General features: G+C 35.5%; 1 pseudogene; it reads left to right on the top strand.

The window, feature by feature from the left end:
- Positions 1-1,701: 1,701 nt before the first annotated feature.
- On the top strand, positions 1,702-3,975 carry LOC138158326 (mitochondrial adenyl nucleotide antiporter SLC25A25-like; annotated as a pseudogene).
- The last annotated feature ends 5,916 nt before the right edge of the window (positions 3,976-9,891 follow it).

Below are 9,891 nucleotides of genomic sequence, written 5' to 3'. Positions count from 1 at the left end.
GGTGGTGGTGGGGGGGAGATTTGTAAAAGCCCACTGCAGAAAATCATTTCTAAAAAACTAGAATTGGACAAATGGAAGCTAATGACTCCATAAGATATCAAGAATCAATAAATTCAAAATGAAAAAAATAGAAAGATGTGAAATATCACATAAGAATGAGAACTGACCTAGAATAGACTGATAAAATGAAATTATAGAATGATTGGTCTATGTGAAAGCCTTGAACAAAAAGAACAAAACCACCACACAAAATTCCAAAAATTGAAAAGGTCTGCCTTTATATCTTCAATGGAGGGTGAGCTAGAATTTGAATGAATCCACCAATCACCTACTGAAAGATATCCCAAAATGAAAACTCTCAGGAATATTATAAGCCAATTTCAGAGCTGCTAAGTCAAGAAGAAAAATATTGCAAGCAGTGTTACAGAAAAAATTCAAATAAGAGGAATCATAGTTAGGATAACACAAGATTGTGTTGCTACCTTTAAAGGAATGAAATGCTTACAATATATCATTCTCTAAGGCAAAGAACTGAAGATTACAATCAATAATAATATACCTAGAAAGACTAAGTATAGTCCTTTAGGAGCGGAAAAAAAAAGAATATCTGATGAAGCAGAAGACTTTCAGGCATACAAATACAAAACTCAAGAGAAGTATTTAAAAGCTAAACATGAAAGAGCAGTCATAAGGTACTCAATAAGGTTAAACTGTTTTCATTCCTATATGGGAAGATAATGCCTGTAATGCCTAATAATATTATCATTCCTAGGGCAGTCACAAGGACATAGACAGTGTATGAGTATGAGTCAATTATTTTGGAATGATCTTAATAAAATGAGAAAGAGGAAAGCACTGGAAGAAGAGGGAAGGAAGATGAAGAATGGGATAAATTATCTCACATGAAAGAGGCATGCAAAGAAAAACTTTTATAGTAGAGGGGAAATTGAGGAGAAGGGTGGGCTATGATTTAACCTCATTCATATCAGAACTTGTTCAAATGATCCCTGCTGTTTCATCCATCAACTGGCCTACACCTCCTCCATAGCCTCCATATTGACTCTGAAGATGATGAGCAGAATGCTGTGTTGTTACATAGGCTCCACACCAGCCCCTTTCTGGCCCCCCACTGATTTTCTGGCAAGGGACTAATGTGGAAAAGTTGTGTGCAGTGCGATGACCATCAATTGCATCTCTGGAACTTCATCCATGACCTCAGTGATCATCTGTGTGTCTATAAGCCTTACATGCCACAAGGGAGAGTTCTGGTAATAGTGAAAGCTAGAGATAAAGACATCAATTGGCAGCTGGACTTTGAGGTATTTGTTCCTTATCTTCAAGACTATGAGAAGAAACTGAGATGTTTCTTTAAGAGCTTGGATAAAAAGAATGGGAATATCACTCTTTTATATAATAGCCCCATTAAGGTTCAAGAGACCATGCAGTCCCCTCAGGATGTGGGGTGAGGGGTGTCAAGATTTTTGAATAGCAATCTGAAAAAAAATCTTCAGAAAATATGAATGGGGGGCACATCTAGGTGGCACATTGAATAGAACGCCAGCTGTGGCATCAGGAGAACCTGAGTTCAAATATGCCCTCACACACTTCACATACTTACTAGCTGTGTGACCTTGGGTAAGTCACTTAACCTCAATTGCCATACCTCGCCCTCCTCCAAAAAAAAAAAACAACAATATATGAATGAGCCATTTCTGGAGCCCTATCACTTACATGGATAAAAATGGAACTATGACAATTGACTCAAATAAATGAAGAAATCTTTTACATCCAGTTGAAATTTTCCTGGGATCATTCATTACAAGAAGCATTCCAAGATTTTTTAAGAGATAACCTAACTGTGCCTGAAGAATTCACAGTGGAAAGGAGGCAGATAGGGGTGAGTTGGAGACATCACATTGATGGAGGAGAAGAAAGGGTTGTATTGAGGACCTTCATCACCTCCCCCCCATAGGCTGAGGTGTTTTCCTTTTTTTTTTCTTCAGATCCATGTTTTTCAAATCAACAGCATGTTTATTGTAGGAAGGTTCACACAGACAATCCTAGAAGGAGAGGCAAAATCTCTCTGGCATAGCTATGACATTAATACCATAAAATTACCCCAGAATCATCAGCTATAAAATTTATGGACTATGAATAGATCAAGCGTCTTGGTATCAACAACAACAACAAAAAAAAAAAACGCATTGATGATGCATGAAAAACTGATGGCAGACTGTGAGAGGAGCTATTGCCCAGAATAGGACCTGTTCTATGGAAGTCCTAAAAACAAGGATAGCATTACAGAAAAAAGGGTAGTATTTGGGCATAATGGATTCTGTCCAAGGAGGAAATGATAGATTTCCAGAAAGGCTCTATCCTTAATATGTTTGGAATTATTCCTTATGCAGCTATATCTGGCTGTCTGTGAGATACTAAAAAATATCCAGTTACACCTTTATGTAGTCAAAGACACTGCTGTCTTTGTCTTCTTAGCTCATGGCACAATATCCAGTACTTTTGAACAGCTGTTCAATTATCCTCTGCTTCTGGGTGGACGCAGATGCAGGCTAAGGCTTCAATTGAGCGAAGCCCAGAAGTGATCATAAGCAGCTTCTTCAAAGAGAGCCTTTAGGCAAAAGGGGTATTTAGCGTGTTTAGAAGCTTGGATTCCAAATTCATAAAGGTGATACCAGCTTTGAGCATCAAATATGTGTCTTAGTGACAGGAAGGTTGATTCCAGATTACGTAACTTAAAAATAAAAGTTCCATATTTGTCACTTAGTGAAAGAAAACAGACAGAAAACAACAACATCAGGAAGAAAAAGAAAACAAGGGAAGGAAACGTATGCTTTGATCTGTATGCAGAACCCCTCTGATCTTTCTCTGTAAATTGATAGCCTTGTTTTTGAAAGTCATATTTTCTATTCAGTTCTGGATTTTTCATCAGGAATACTAAATAGTCCTCTATTTAATTAACTATCCATATTTTCCCCTTAAGAATTATAATTAGTTACTGAGTATGTAATTCTGGTTGTTTTCCTAGTTCCTTTGACCTATGAAATATCATATTCCAAGCACTCTGATCTTTTAATGTAGAAGCTGATGAGTCTTGTGTTATACTGACTGTGACGCAATAATATTTGAATTCTTTCTTTCTAGCTCTTTGCAATAATTTCTCCTTGACCTAGGAGTTCTGAAATTTGGTAATAATATTCCTGAGAGTTTTCATTTTTTATCTCTTTTTATTCGGTGATTGGTGAATTGTTCCAGTTTCTATTTTACCCTCTGGTTATAGAATATCAGGGCAGTTTTCCTTGATAATTTCTCAGAAGATAATTTAAAAATCATTTTTAAAATCATTTTTGATCATGGTTTTCAGGTAGTCCAATAATTCTTAAATTATATTGTCAACCTGTTTTCCACATTGGCTATATTTCCATTGAGTTATTCTCAGTATTCTTCATTTTTCTTTGTTTGATTTTGCCTATTGCTTCTTTATTTTTAATTCTTTCTTTTTTTAAATTAATTTGTTTCCTTTAAGTTTACAGGAGTCAACTCCACAATTCCTTGAGTTTCACATTTTGTTTCCCTCCCTCCCCTCCCATCCCATGGAGGCATATAGTCAAATATAGGATCTGTAAATACTTTCACATTATACATTAGTCAGGATATGAAGAAGTATTGTATCAGCTGGAATGAAAAATGGTAAAAATGACATGAAACCAAATAAGAGAAGGAAGAAGACCAGGTATTTTGCTTCCAGCTGGATATAAAATCATTTCTTTCTAGTTCTTTCTCTGGATGCACACATTTCTCTCCATCATGAGTCTTTTGGGATTGGCTTATATCACTACATTGCTGAGAGGAGACCAGTCAACCAAAGTTGGTCATCACACATACGTTGTGACTGTAATTGTGTGCATATTTCTCCTGGTTCTACTCTTCTCACTCAGCATCAGTTTGTATAAGCCTCTCCAGGTAAATATGAAGACTGTCTGCTCCTCGTTTCTTATAGAAAAATAGTATTCCATAATATGCATATACCACAACTTGTTCAGCCATTCCCCAATTGATGGGCACCCCCTTAATTTCCAATTCTTTGCCACCACAAAAAGAGCTGCTATAAACCTTTTTTGCACATATGGGTCTTTATACCACTTCTATGATCTCTTTGGGATATAACCCTAGGATTAGTATTGCTGGATCAAAGGGTATGAAATATTTATATCCCTTTGGGCATAATTCCAGATTGCTCTCCAGAAAGGCTGGATCAGTTCACAACGCCACCAGCAAAGCATTAGTGTTCTAATTTGCCCACATCCTCTCCAGCATTTATCGTTTTCCTATTTTGTCATCTTAGCCAATCTGACTGCTGAGATGTGGTACCTCAGAGTTGTTTTGATTTGCATTTTTCTAATCAATAGTGAATTAGAGCATTTCTTCATGTGCTTATAGATACCTTTACTTTCTTTTTTATGTTTTTTTTTATTAATTTGTTTGTTTACTTTTAGTTTACAGGATTCTACTTCATAATTCCTTGAGTTTCACATTTTGTCCCTCTCCCACCCCCATGGTGGCTTATAGTGAAGTATAGGATATAGAAGTATAGGACTTGTAAATACTTTCACATTATACAATAGTTAGGTTATAAGGACGGATTGTACCAGCTGGAATGAAAAATGGTAAAGAGGACATAAAACCAAATAAGAGAAGGAAAAAGATCAGGTATTTTGCTTCCAACTGGATATAAACTTAGTTCTTTGTAGTTCTTTCTCTGGATGCACATATTTCTCTCCATCATGAGTCTTTTGGGATTGACTTATATCCCTGCATTGCTGAGAAGAGTCCAGTCTATCAAAGTTGGTCATGACACATATGTTGTGTCTGTAATTGTGTACAAATTTCTCCTGGTTCTACTCTTCTCACTCAGCATCAGTTTGTATAAGCCTCTCCAGGTAAATATGAAGACCCTCTGCTACTCGTTTCTTATAGCACAATAGTATTCCATAACATGCATATACCATAACTTGTTCAGCCATTCCCCAATTGATGGGCACCCCCTTAATTTCCAATTCTTTGCTACCACAAAAAGAGCTGCTATAAACATTTTTGTACATATGGGTCTTTCTCTCATTTCTATGATCTCTTTGGGATATAACCCTAGGAGTGGTATTGCTGGATCAAAGGGTATGAAAGTATTTATAGCCCTTTGGGCATAATTACAGATTGCTCTCCAGAAAGGATGGATCAGTTCACAACTCCATCAGCAATGCATTAGTGTTCCAGTTTGCCCACATCCTCTCCAGCATTTGTCATTTTCCTGTTTGTCATCTTAGCCAATCTGACTGGTGAGATGTGGTACCTCAGAGTTGTTTTGATTTGCATTTCTCTAATCAATAGTGAATTAGAGTATTTCTTCATGTGCTTATAGATATCTTTAATATCTTTCTCTGAAAACTGCATGTTCATATCCTTTGACCATTTATCAATTGGGGAATGACTTGTATTCTTATAAATTTGAATCAATTCTCTGTATATTTTAGAAATAAGTCCTTTGTCAGAGACATAAAGATTCTTTCCCAATTTCCCACCTCTCTCTTAATCTTGGTTATATTGGCTTTATTTGGACCGAAGCTTTTCAATTTCATGTAATCAAAATTATACATTTTACATTTTAAAATGTTTTCTAATCCTTGTTTAGTCATAAAGTCTTTCCCTCTCCACAAGTCTGATAGGTAAACTATTCCTTGTCTTAGGAGACTGCTTACAATATCAACCTTTATACCTGGATCATGCACCTATTTAGACTTGATCTTGGTATATGGTGTTAGATAATGGTCTATGCCCAGTTTCTGCCATACTATATTCCAGTTTTCCCAGCAGTTTTTGTCAAATACTGAGTTATTATCCCAAAAATCAGGTTCTGGGGGTTTATCAAACAATATATTACTATAGTCATCGAGTTCTGAATCTCATGTGCCTAATCTATTCCATTGATCCACTCCTCTATTCCTTAGCCAGTACCAAGTAGTTTTGATGACTGCTGCTTTATAATACAGATTGAAATCTGGTATAGCTAGTCCACCTTTCCTAGCATTTCTTTTCATTAATTCCCTTGATATGCTGGGCCGTTTATTTCCAAATAAATTTTGCTACTTTTTTTCCAGCTTTATAAAGTAGTTTTTGGTAAATTATTTGGTATGGCACTAAATATATAATTAATTTAGGTAGTATTGTCATTTTTATTATATTAGCTCGACCCAGCCATGAGCAATTGATATTTTTCCAATTAGATAGATCTGATTTTATTTGTTTGAAAAGTATTTTGTAGTTGTGGTCATACAGGTCCTGGGTTTGTTTTGGCAGGTACATTCCCGAATATTTTATATTGTCTACAGTAATTTTAAATGTGATTTCTCTTTCTTTCTCTTGCTGTTAAATTTCATTGGAAATATACAGGAATGCCAAGAATTTATGTGGGTTTATTTTATATCCTGCCACTTTGCCAAATTTATTTATTGTCTCAAGTAGTTTTTTTACTTGATTCTCTGGGATTCTCTAAGTACATCATCATATCATCTGAAAAGAGTGATAGCTTGGTCTCTTCTTTGCCTAATTTGATTTCTTTGATTTCTTATTCTTCTCTAATTGCTACTGCTAACATTTCTAGTACCAGATTGAATATGAGGGGTAATAGTGGACACCCTTGTTTCACCCCTGATCTTATGGGAAATGCTTCTAGCTTCTCCCCATTACATATAATACTTGCTGATGGCTTTAAATAGATACTACCTATTATTTTAAGGAAGGCTCCATTTATTCTTATACTTTCTAATGTTTTAAAAAGGAATGGATGTTGTATTTTGTCAAAAGCCTTTTCTGCATCTATTGAGATGATCATGTGGTTTCTGCTAGTTTTATTGTTGATATGATCAATTATACTGATGGTTTTACTTATATTAAACCATCCTTGCATTCCTGGAATAAATCCTACCTGATCAAAGTGTATTATTCTTGAGATAAGTTGCTGTAGTCTTTTTGCTAGTATTTTTTTTAGAATTTTTCCATCTATATTCATGAGGGAGATTGGTCTATAATTTTCTTTCTCTGTTTTATCTCTTCCTGATTTAGGTATCAGTACAATATTTGTGTCGTAAAAAGAATTTGGTAGGGTTCCTTCTTCACTAATTTTCCCAAATAGTTTGTAGAGTATTGGAATCAATTGCTCTTTAAATGTTTGATAGAATTCACTAGTGAATCCGTCTGTCCCTGGAGATTTTTTCCTAGGGAGATGACTGATGGTTTGTTCAATTTCTTTTTCTGAGATTGGATTATTTAAGTAATTTACTTCCTCTTCAGATAATTTGGGCAACTTGTATGTTGGTAAATATTCATCCATTTCCCTAAGATTGTCAAATTTATGCGCATAAAATTGGGGAAAAATTCCTAATTATTGTTTTGATTTCCTCTTCATTAGAGGTAGATTCACCCTTTTCATTCTTGATACTCCTAATTTGGTTTTCTTTTTCTTTTTTTTTATCATATTGACTAAGGGTCTATCAATTTTTTTTGTTTTCTTTTTTTTCATAAAACCAGCTCTTAACTTTATTTATTAATTCAATAGTTTTCTTAATTTCAATTTTATTAATCTCTCCTCTGGTTTTCAATATTTCTAATTTAGTATTTAATTGGGGATTTTGAATTTGTTCTTTTCCTAGATTTTTCAGTTGCATGCCCAATTCGTTTGAGCTCCCTTTTCTCTAATTTAATCAAGTATGCACTCAGAGATATAAAACTTCCCCTAAGAACTGCCTTTAATATATCCCACAAATTTTGGTAGGTTGTCTCATTATTATCATTCTCTTGAATGAAATTACTGATTGTTTCTGTAATTTCTTGTTTGACCCACTCATTCTTTAGGATTAAATTATTTAATTTCCAATTAGTTTTTAGTCTGTCTTTCCCTGGCCCTTTATTCCATATAATTTTTATAGCATCATGATCTGAGAAGGATGCATTTAATATGTCTGCCTTACTGCATAGAATTGTGAGGTTTTTATGCCCTAGAACATGGTCAGTTTTTGAGTATGTGCCATGAACTACTGAAAATATAGTATATTCCTTTTTTTATCCCCATTCAGATTTCTCCACAAATCTATCATACCTATCGTCTCTAAAATCCTGTTCACCTCCTTAACTTCTTTCTTGTTTATTTTGAGGTTAGATTTATCAAGTTCAGAGATGGGGAGATTAAGGTCTCCCACTAGTATAGTTTTGCTATCTATTTCTTCCTCTAATTCCTTTACCTTCTCCTCTAGGAATTTGGATGCTATACCACTTGGTGCATATATGCTAAGTAATGATATTGCTTCATTTTTGATGGTGCCTTTTAACAGGATATAGTTTCCTTCCTTATCTCTTTTAATTAGGTCAATTTTTGCTTTTGCTTTATCTGAGATAAGTGTTGCTACCCCTGCTTTTTTTTTACTTTAGCTGAAGGATGATATATTTTACTCCAGCCTTTTACCTTTATCCTGTGTGTATCCACAGCATATTGTAGGAATAAGATTTCTAATCCATTCTCCTATCCCTCACCGTTTTATGGGAGAGTTCATTTCATTCACATTTACAGTTATGATTGTTATCTTTTTCTTTCCCTGCATCCTGTTCCTGCCCCTGTAAATGTTCATATTTCACCCCCTTCTCCCTTCCCCCCATTAATAGTTTTCCTTTTGACCACCACCTCCCTCAATATTCTCTTATCATCCCCCCTTTTCCTCCCCTTTCCCCTTCTTTTTCCCTCCCTACAAACCACTACCACCCCCTTTTGTAGCCCTTTCCCCCTCCTACTGCCTGTAGGATATTTTTATACTTAATGAAGTATGTTATTTCTTCTCTGCACCAAGAGTGACAGGAACAAATCTCATGTGAAGCTCCTTTCCCTCCCCTCTTTCCCTCTAAAAGGATACTCTTTGCGTTTCTTCTCCATAGAGTCCTATGCTTAACTGGTTCTTATCCCCTCCTGGTACCAGAACCAATGAGGGAAAAGCTTATATGATTCCCATCTCCCTCCTTTCTTTCCCTCTTCTATGCAGTTTTTTATGCCTCTATGTGTGGCATAATTTACCCTTTTCCTCTTCATTCTTTCCCTTTCTTCCATTGCAGTCCCTTTGTAGCCCTTAATAAGATTTTTTTTTAAATCGTCATTTTGTGTGTTTTATTCTCATACCCTCTACTTGTATATAACCAGTTTGCTCTTATAAAATAGAAGGATGTGTCTGTGTTTTCCTTGTTTACCTTTCTAAGTCACTGTTGCATCTTGTAATTGGGGATTGAATTTTCCATTGAGTTCTGGCTTTTTTAACAAGAAGGTCTGGAACTCTGTTATATTGTTGAATGACCATCTCTTTCCCTGGAAGAATATGCTCAGTCTCGCTGGGTATGTGATCCTTTGTTGTAAACCGAGCTCTTTTGCCTTCTGGAAAATTATATTCCACAGCCTCCAATATTTCAGTGTAGAGGCTGCCAAATCCTGTGCAATCCTCACTGTGGACCCTTGATATTTGAATTGTTTCTTTCTGGGCGCTTGAAGTATTTTCTCTTTTATCTGGTAGTTCTGGAGTTTGGCCACGACATTTCAAGGACTTTTCAGTTTGGGATCTCTTTCAGCAGGTGTCTGGTGGATTCTCTCGATTTCTATTTTACCTTCAGGTTCTAGTATCTCAGGGCAGTTTTCCTTAACAAGCTCTTGGAGCACTTTGTCCAGGCTCATTTTTTTCATCATGATTTTCTGGTAGGCATATGATTCTCAGATTATCTCTCCTGGATCTGTTTTCCAGGTCAGTTATTTTTTCTTTGAGGTATTTTACCTCTTTTTCTAATTTTTCATTC

Source organism: Petaurus breviceps, unplaced genomic scaffold, assembly GCF_028583685.1.
Source record: "Petaurus breviceps papuanus isolate PSGF00001 unplaced genomic scaffold, PetGlider_PUasm1.0 174, whole genome shotgun sequence".
Lineage (NCBI taxonomy): Eukaryota > Metazoa > Chordata > Mammalia > Diprotodontia > Petauridae > Petaurus > Petaurus breviceps.
This window is presented reverse-complemented; position numbering and strand designations above follow the sequence as displayed.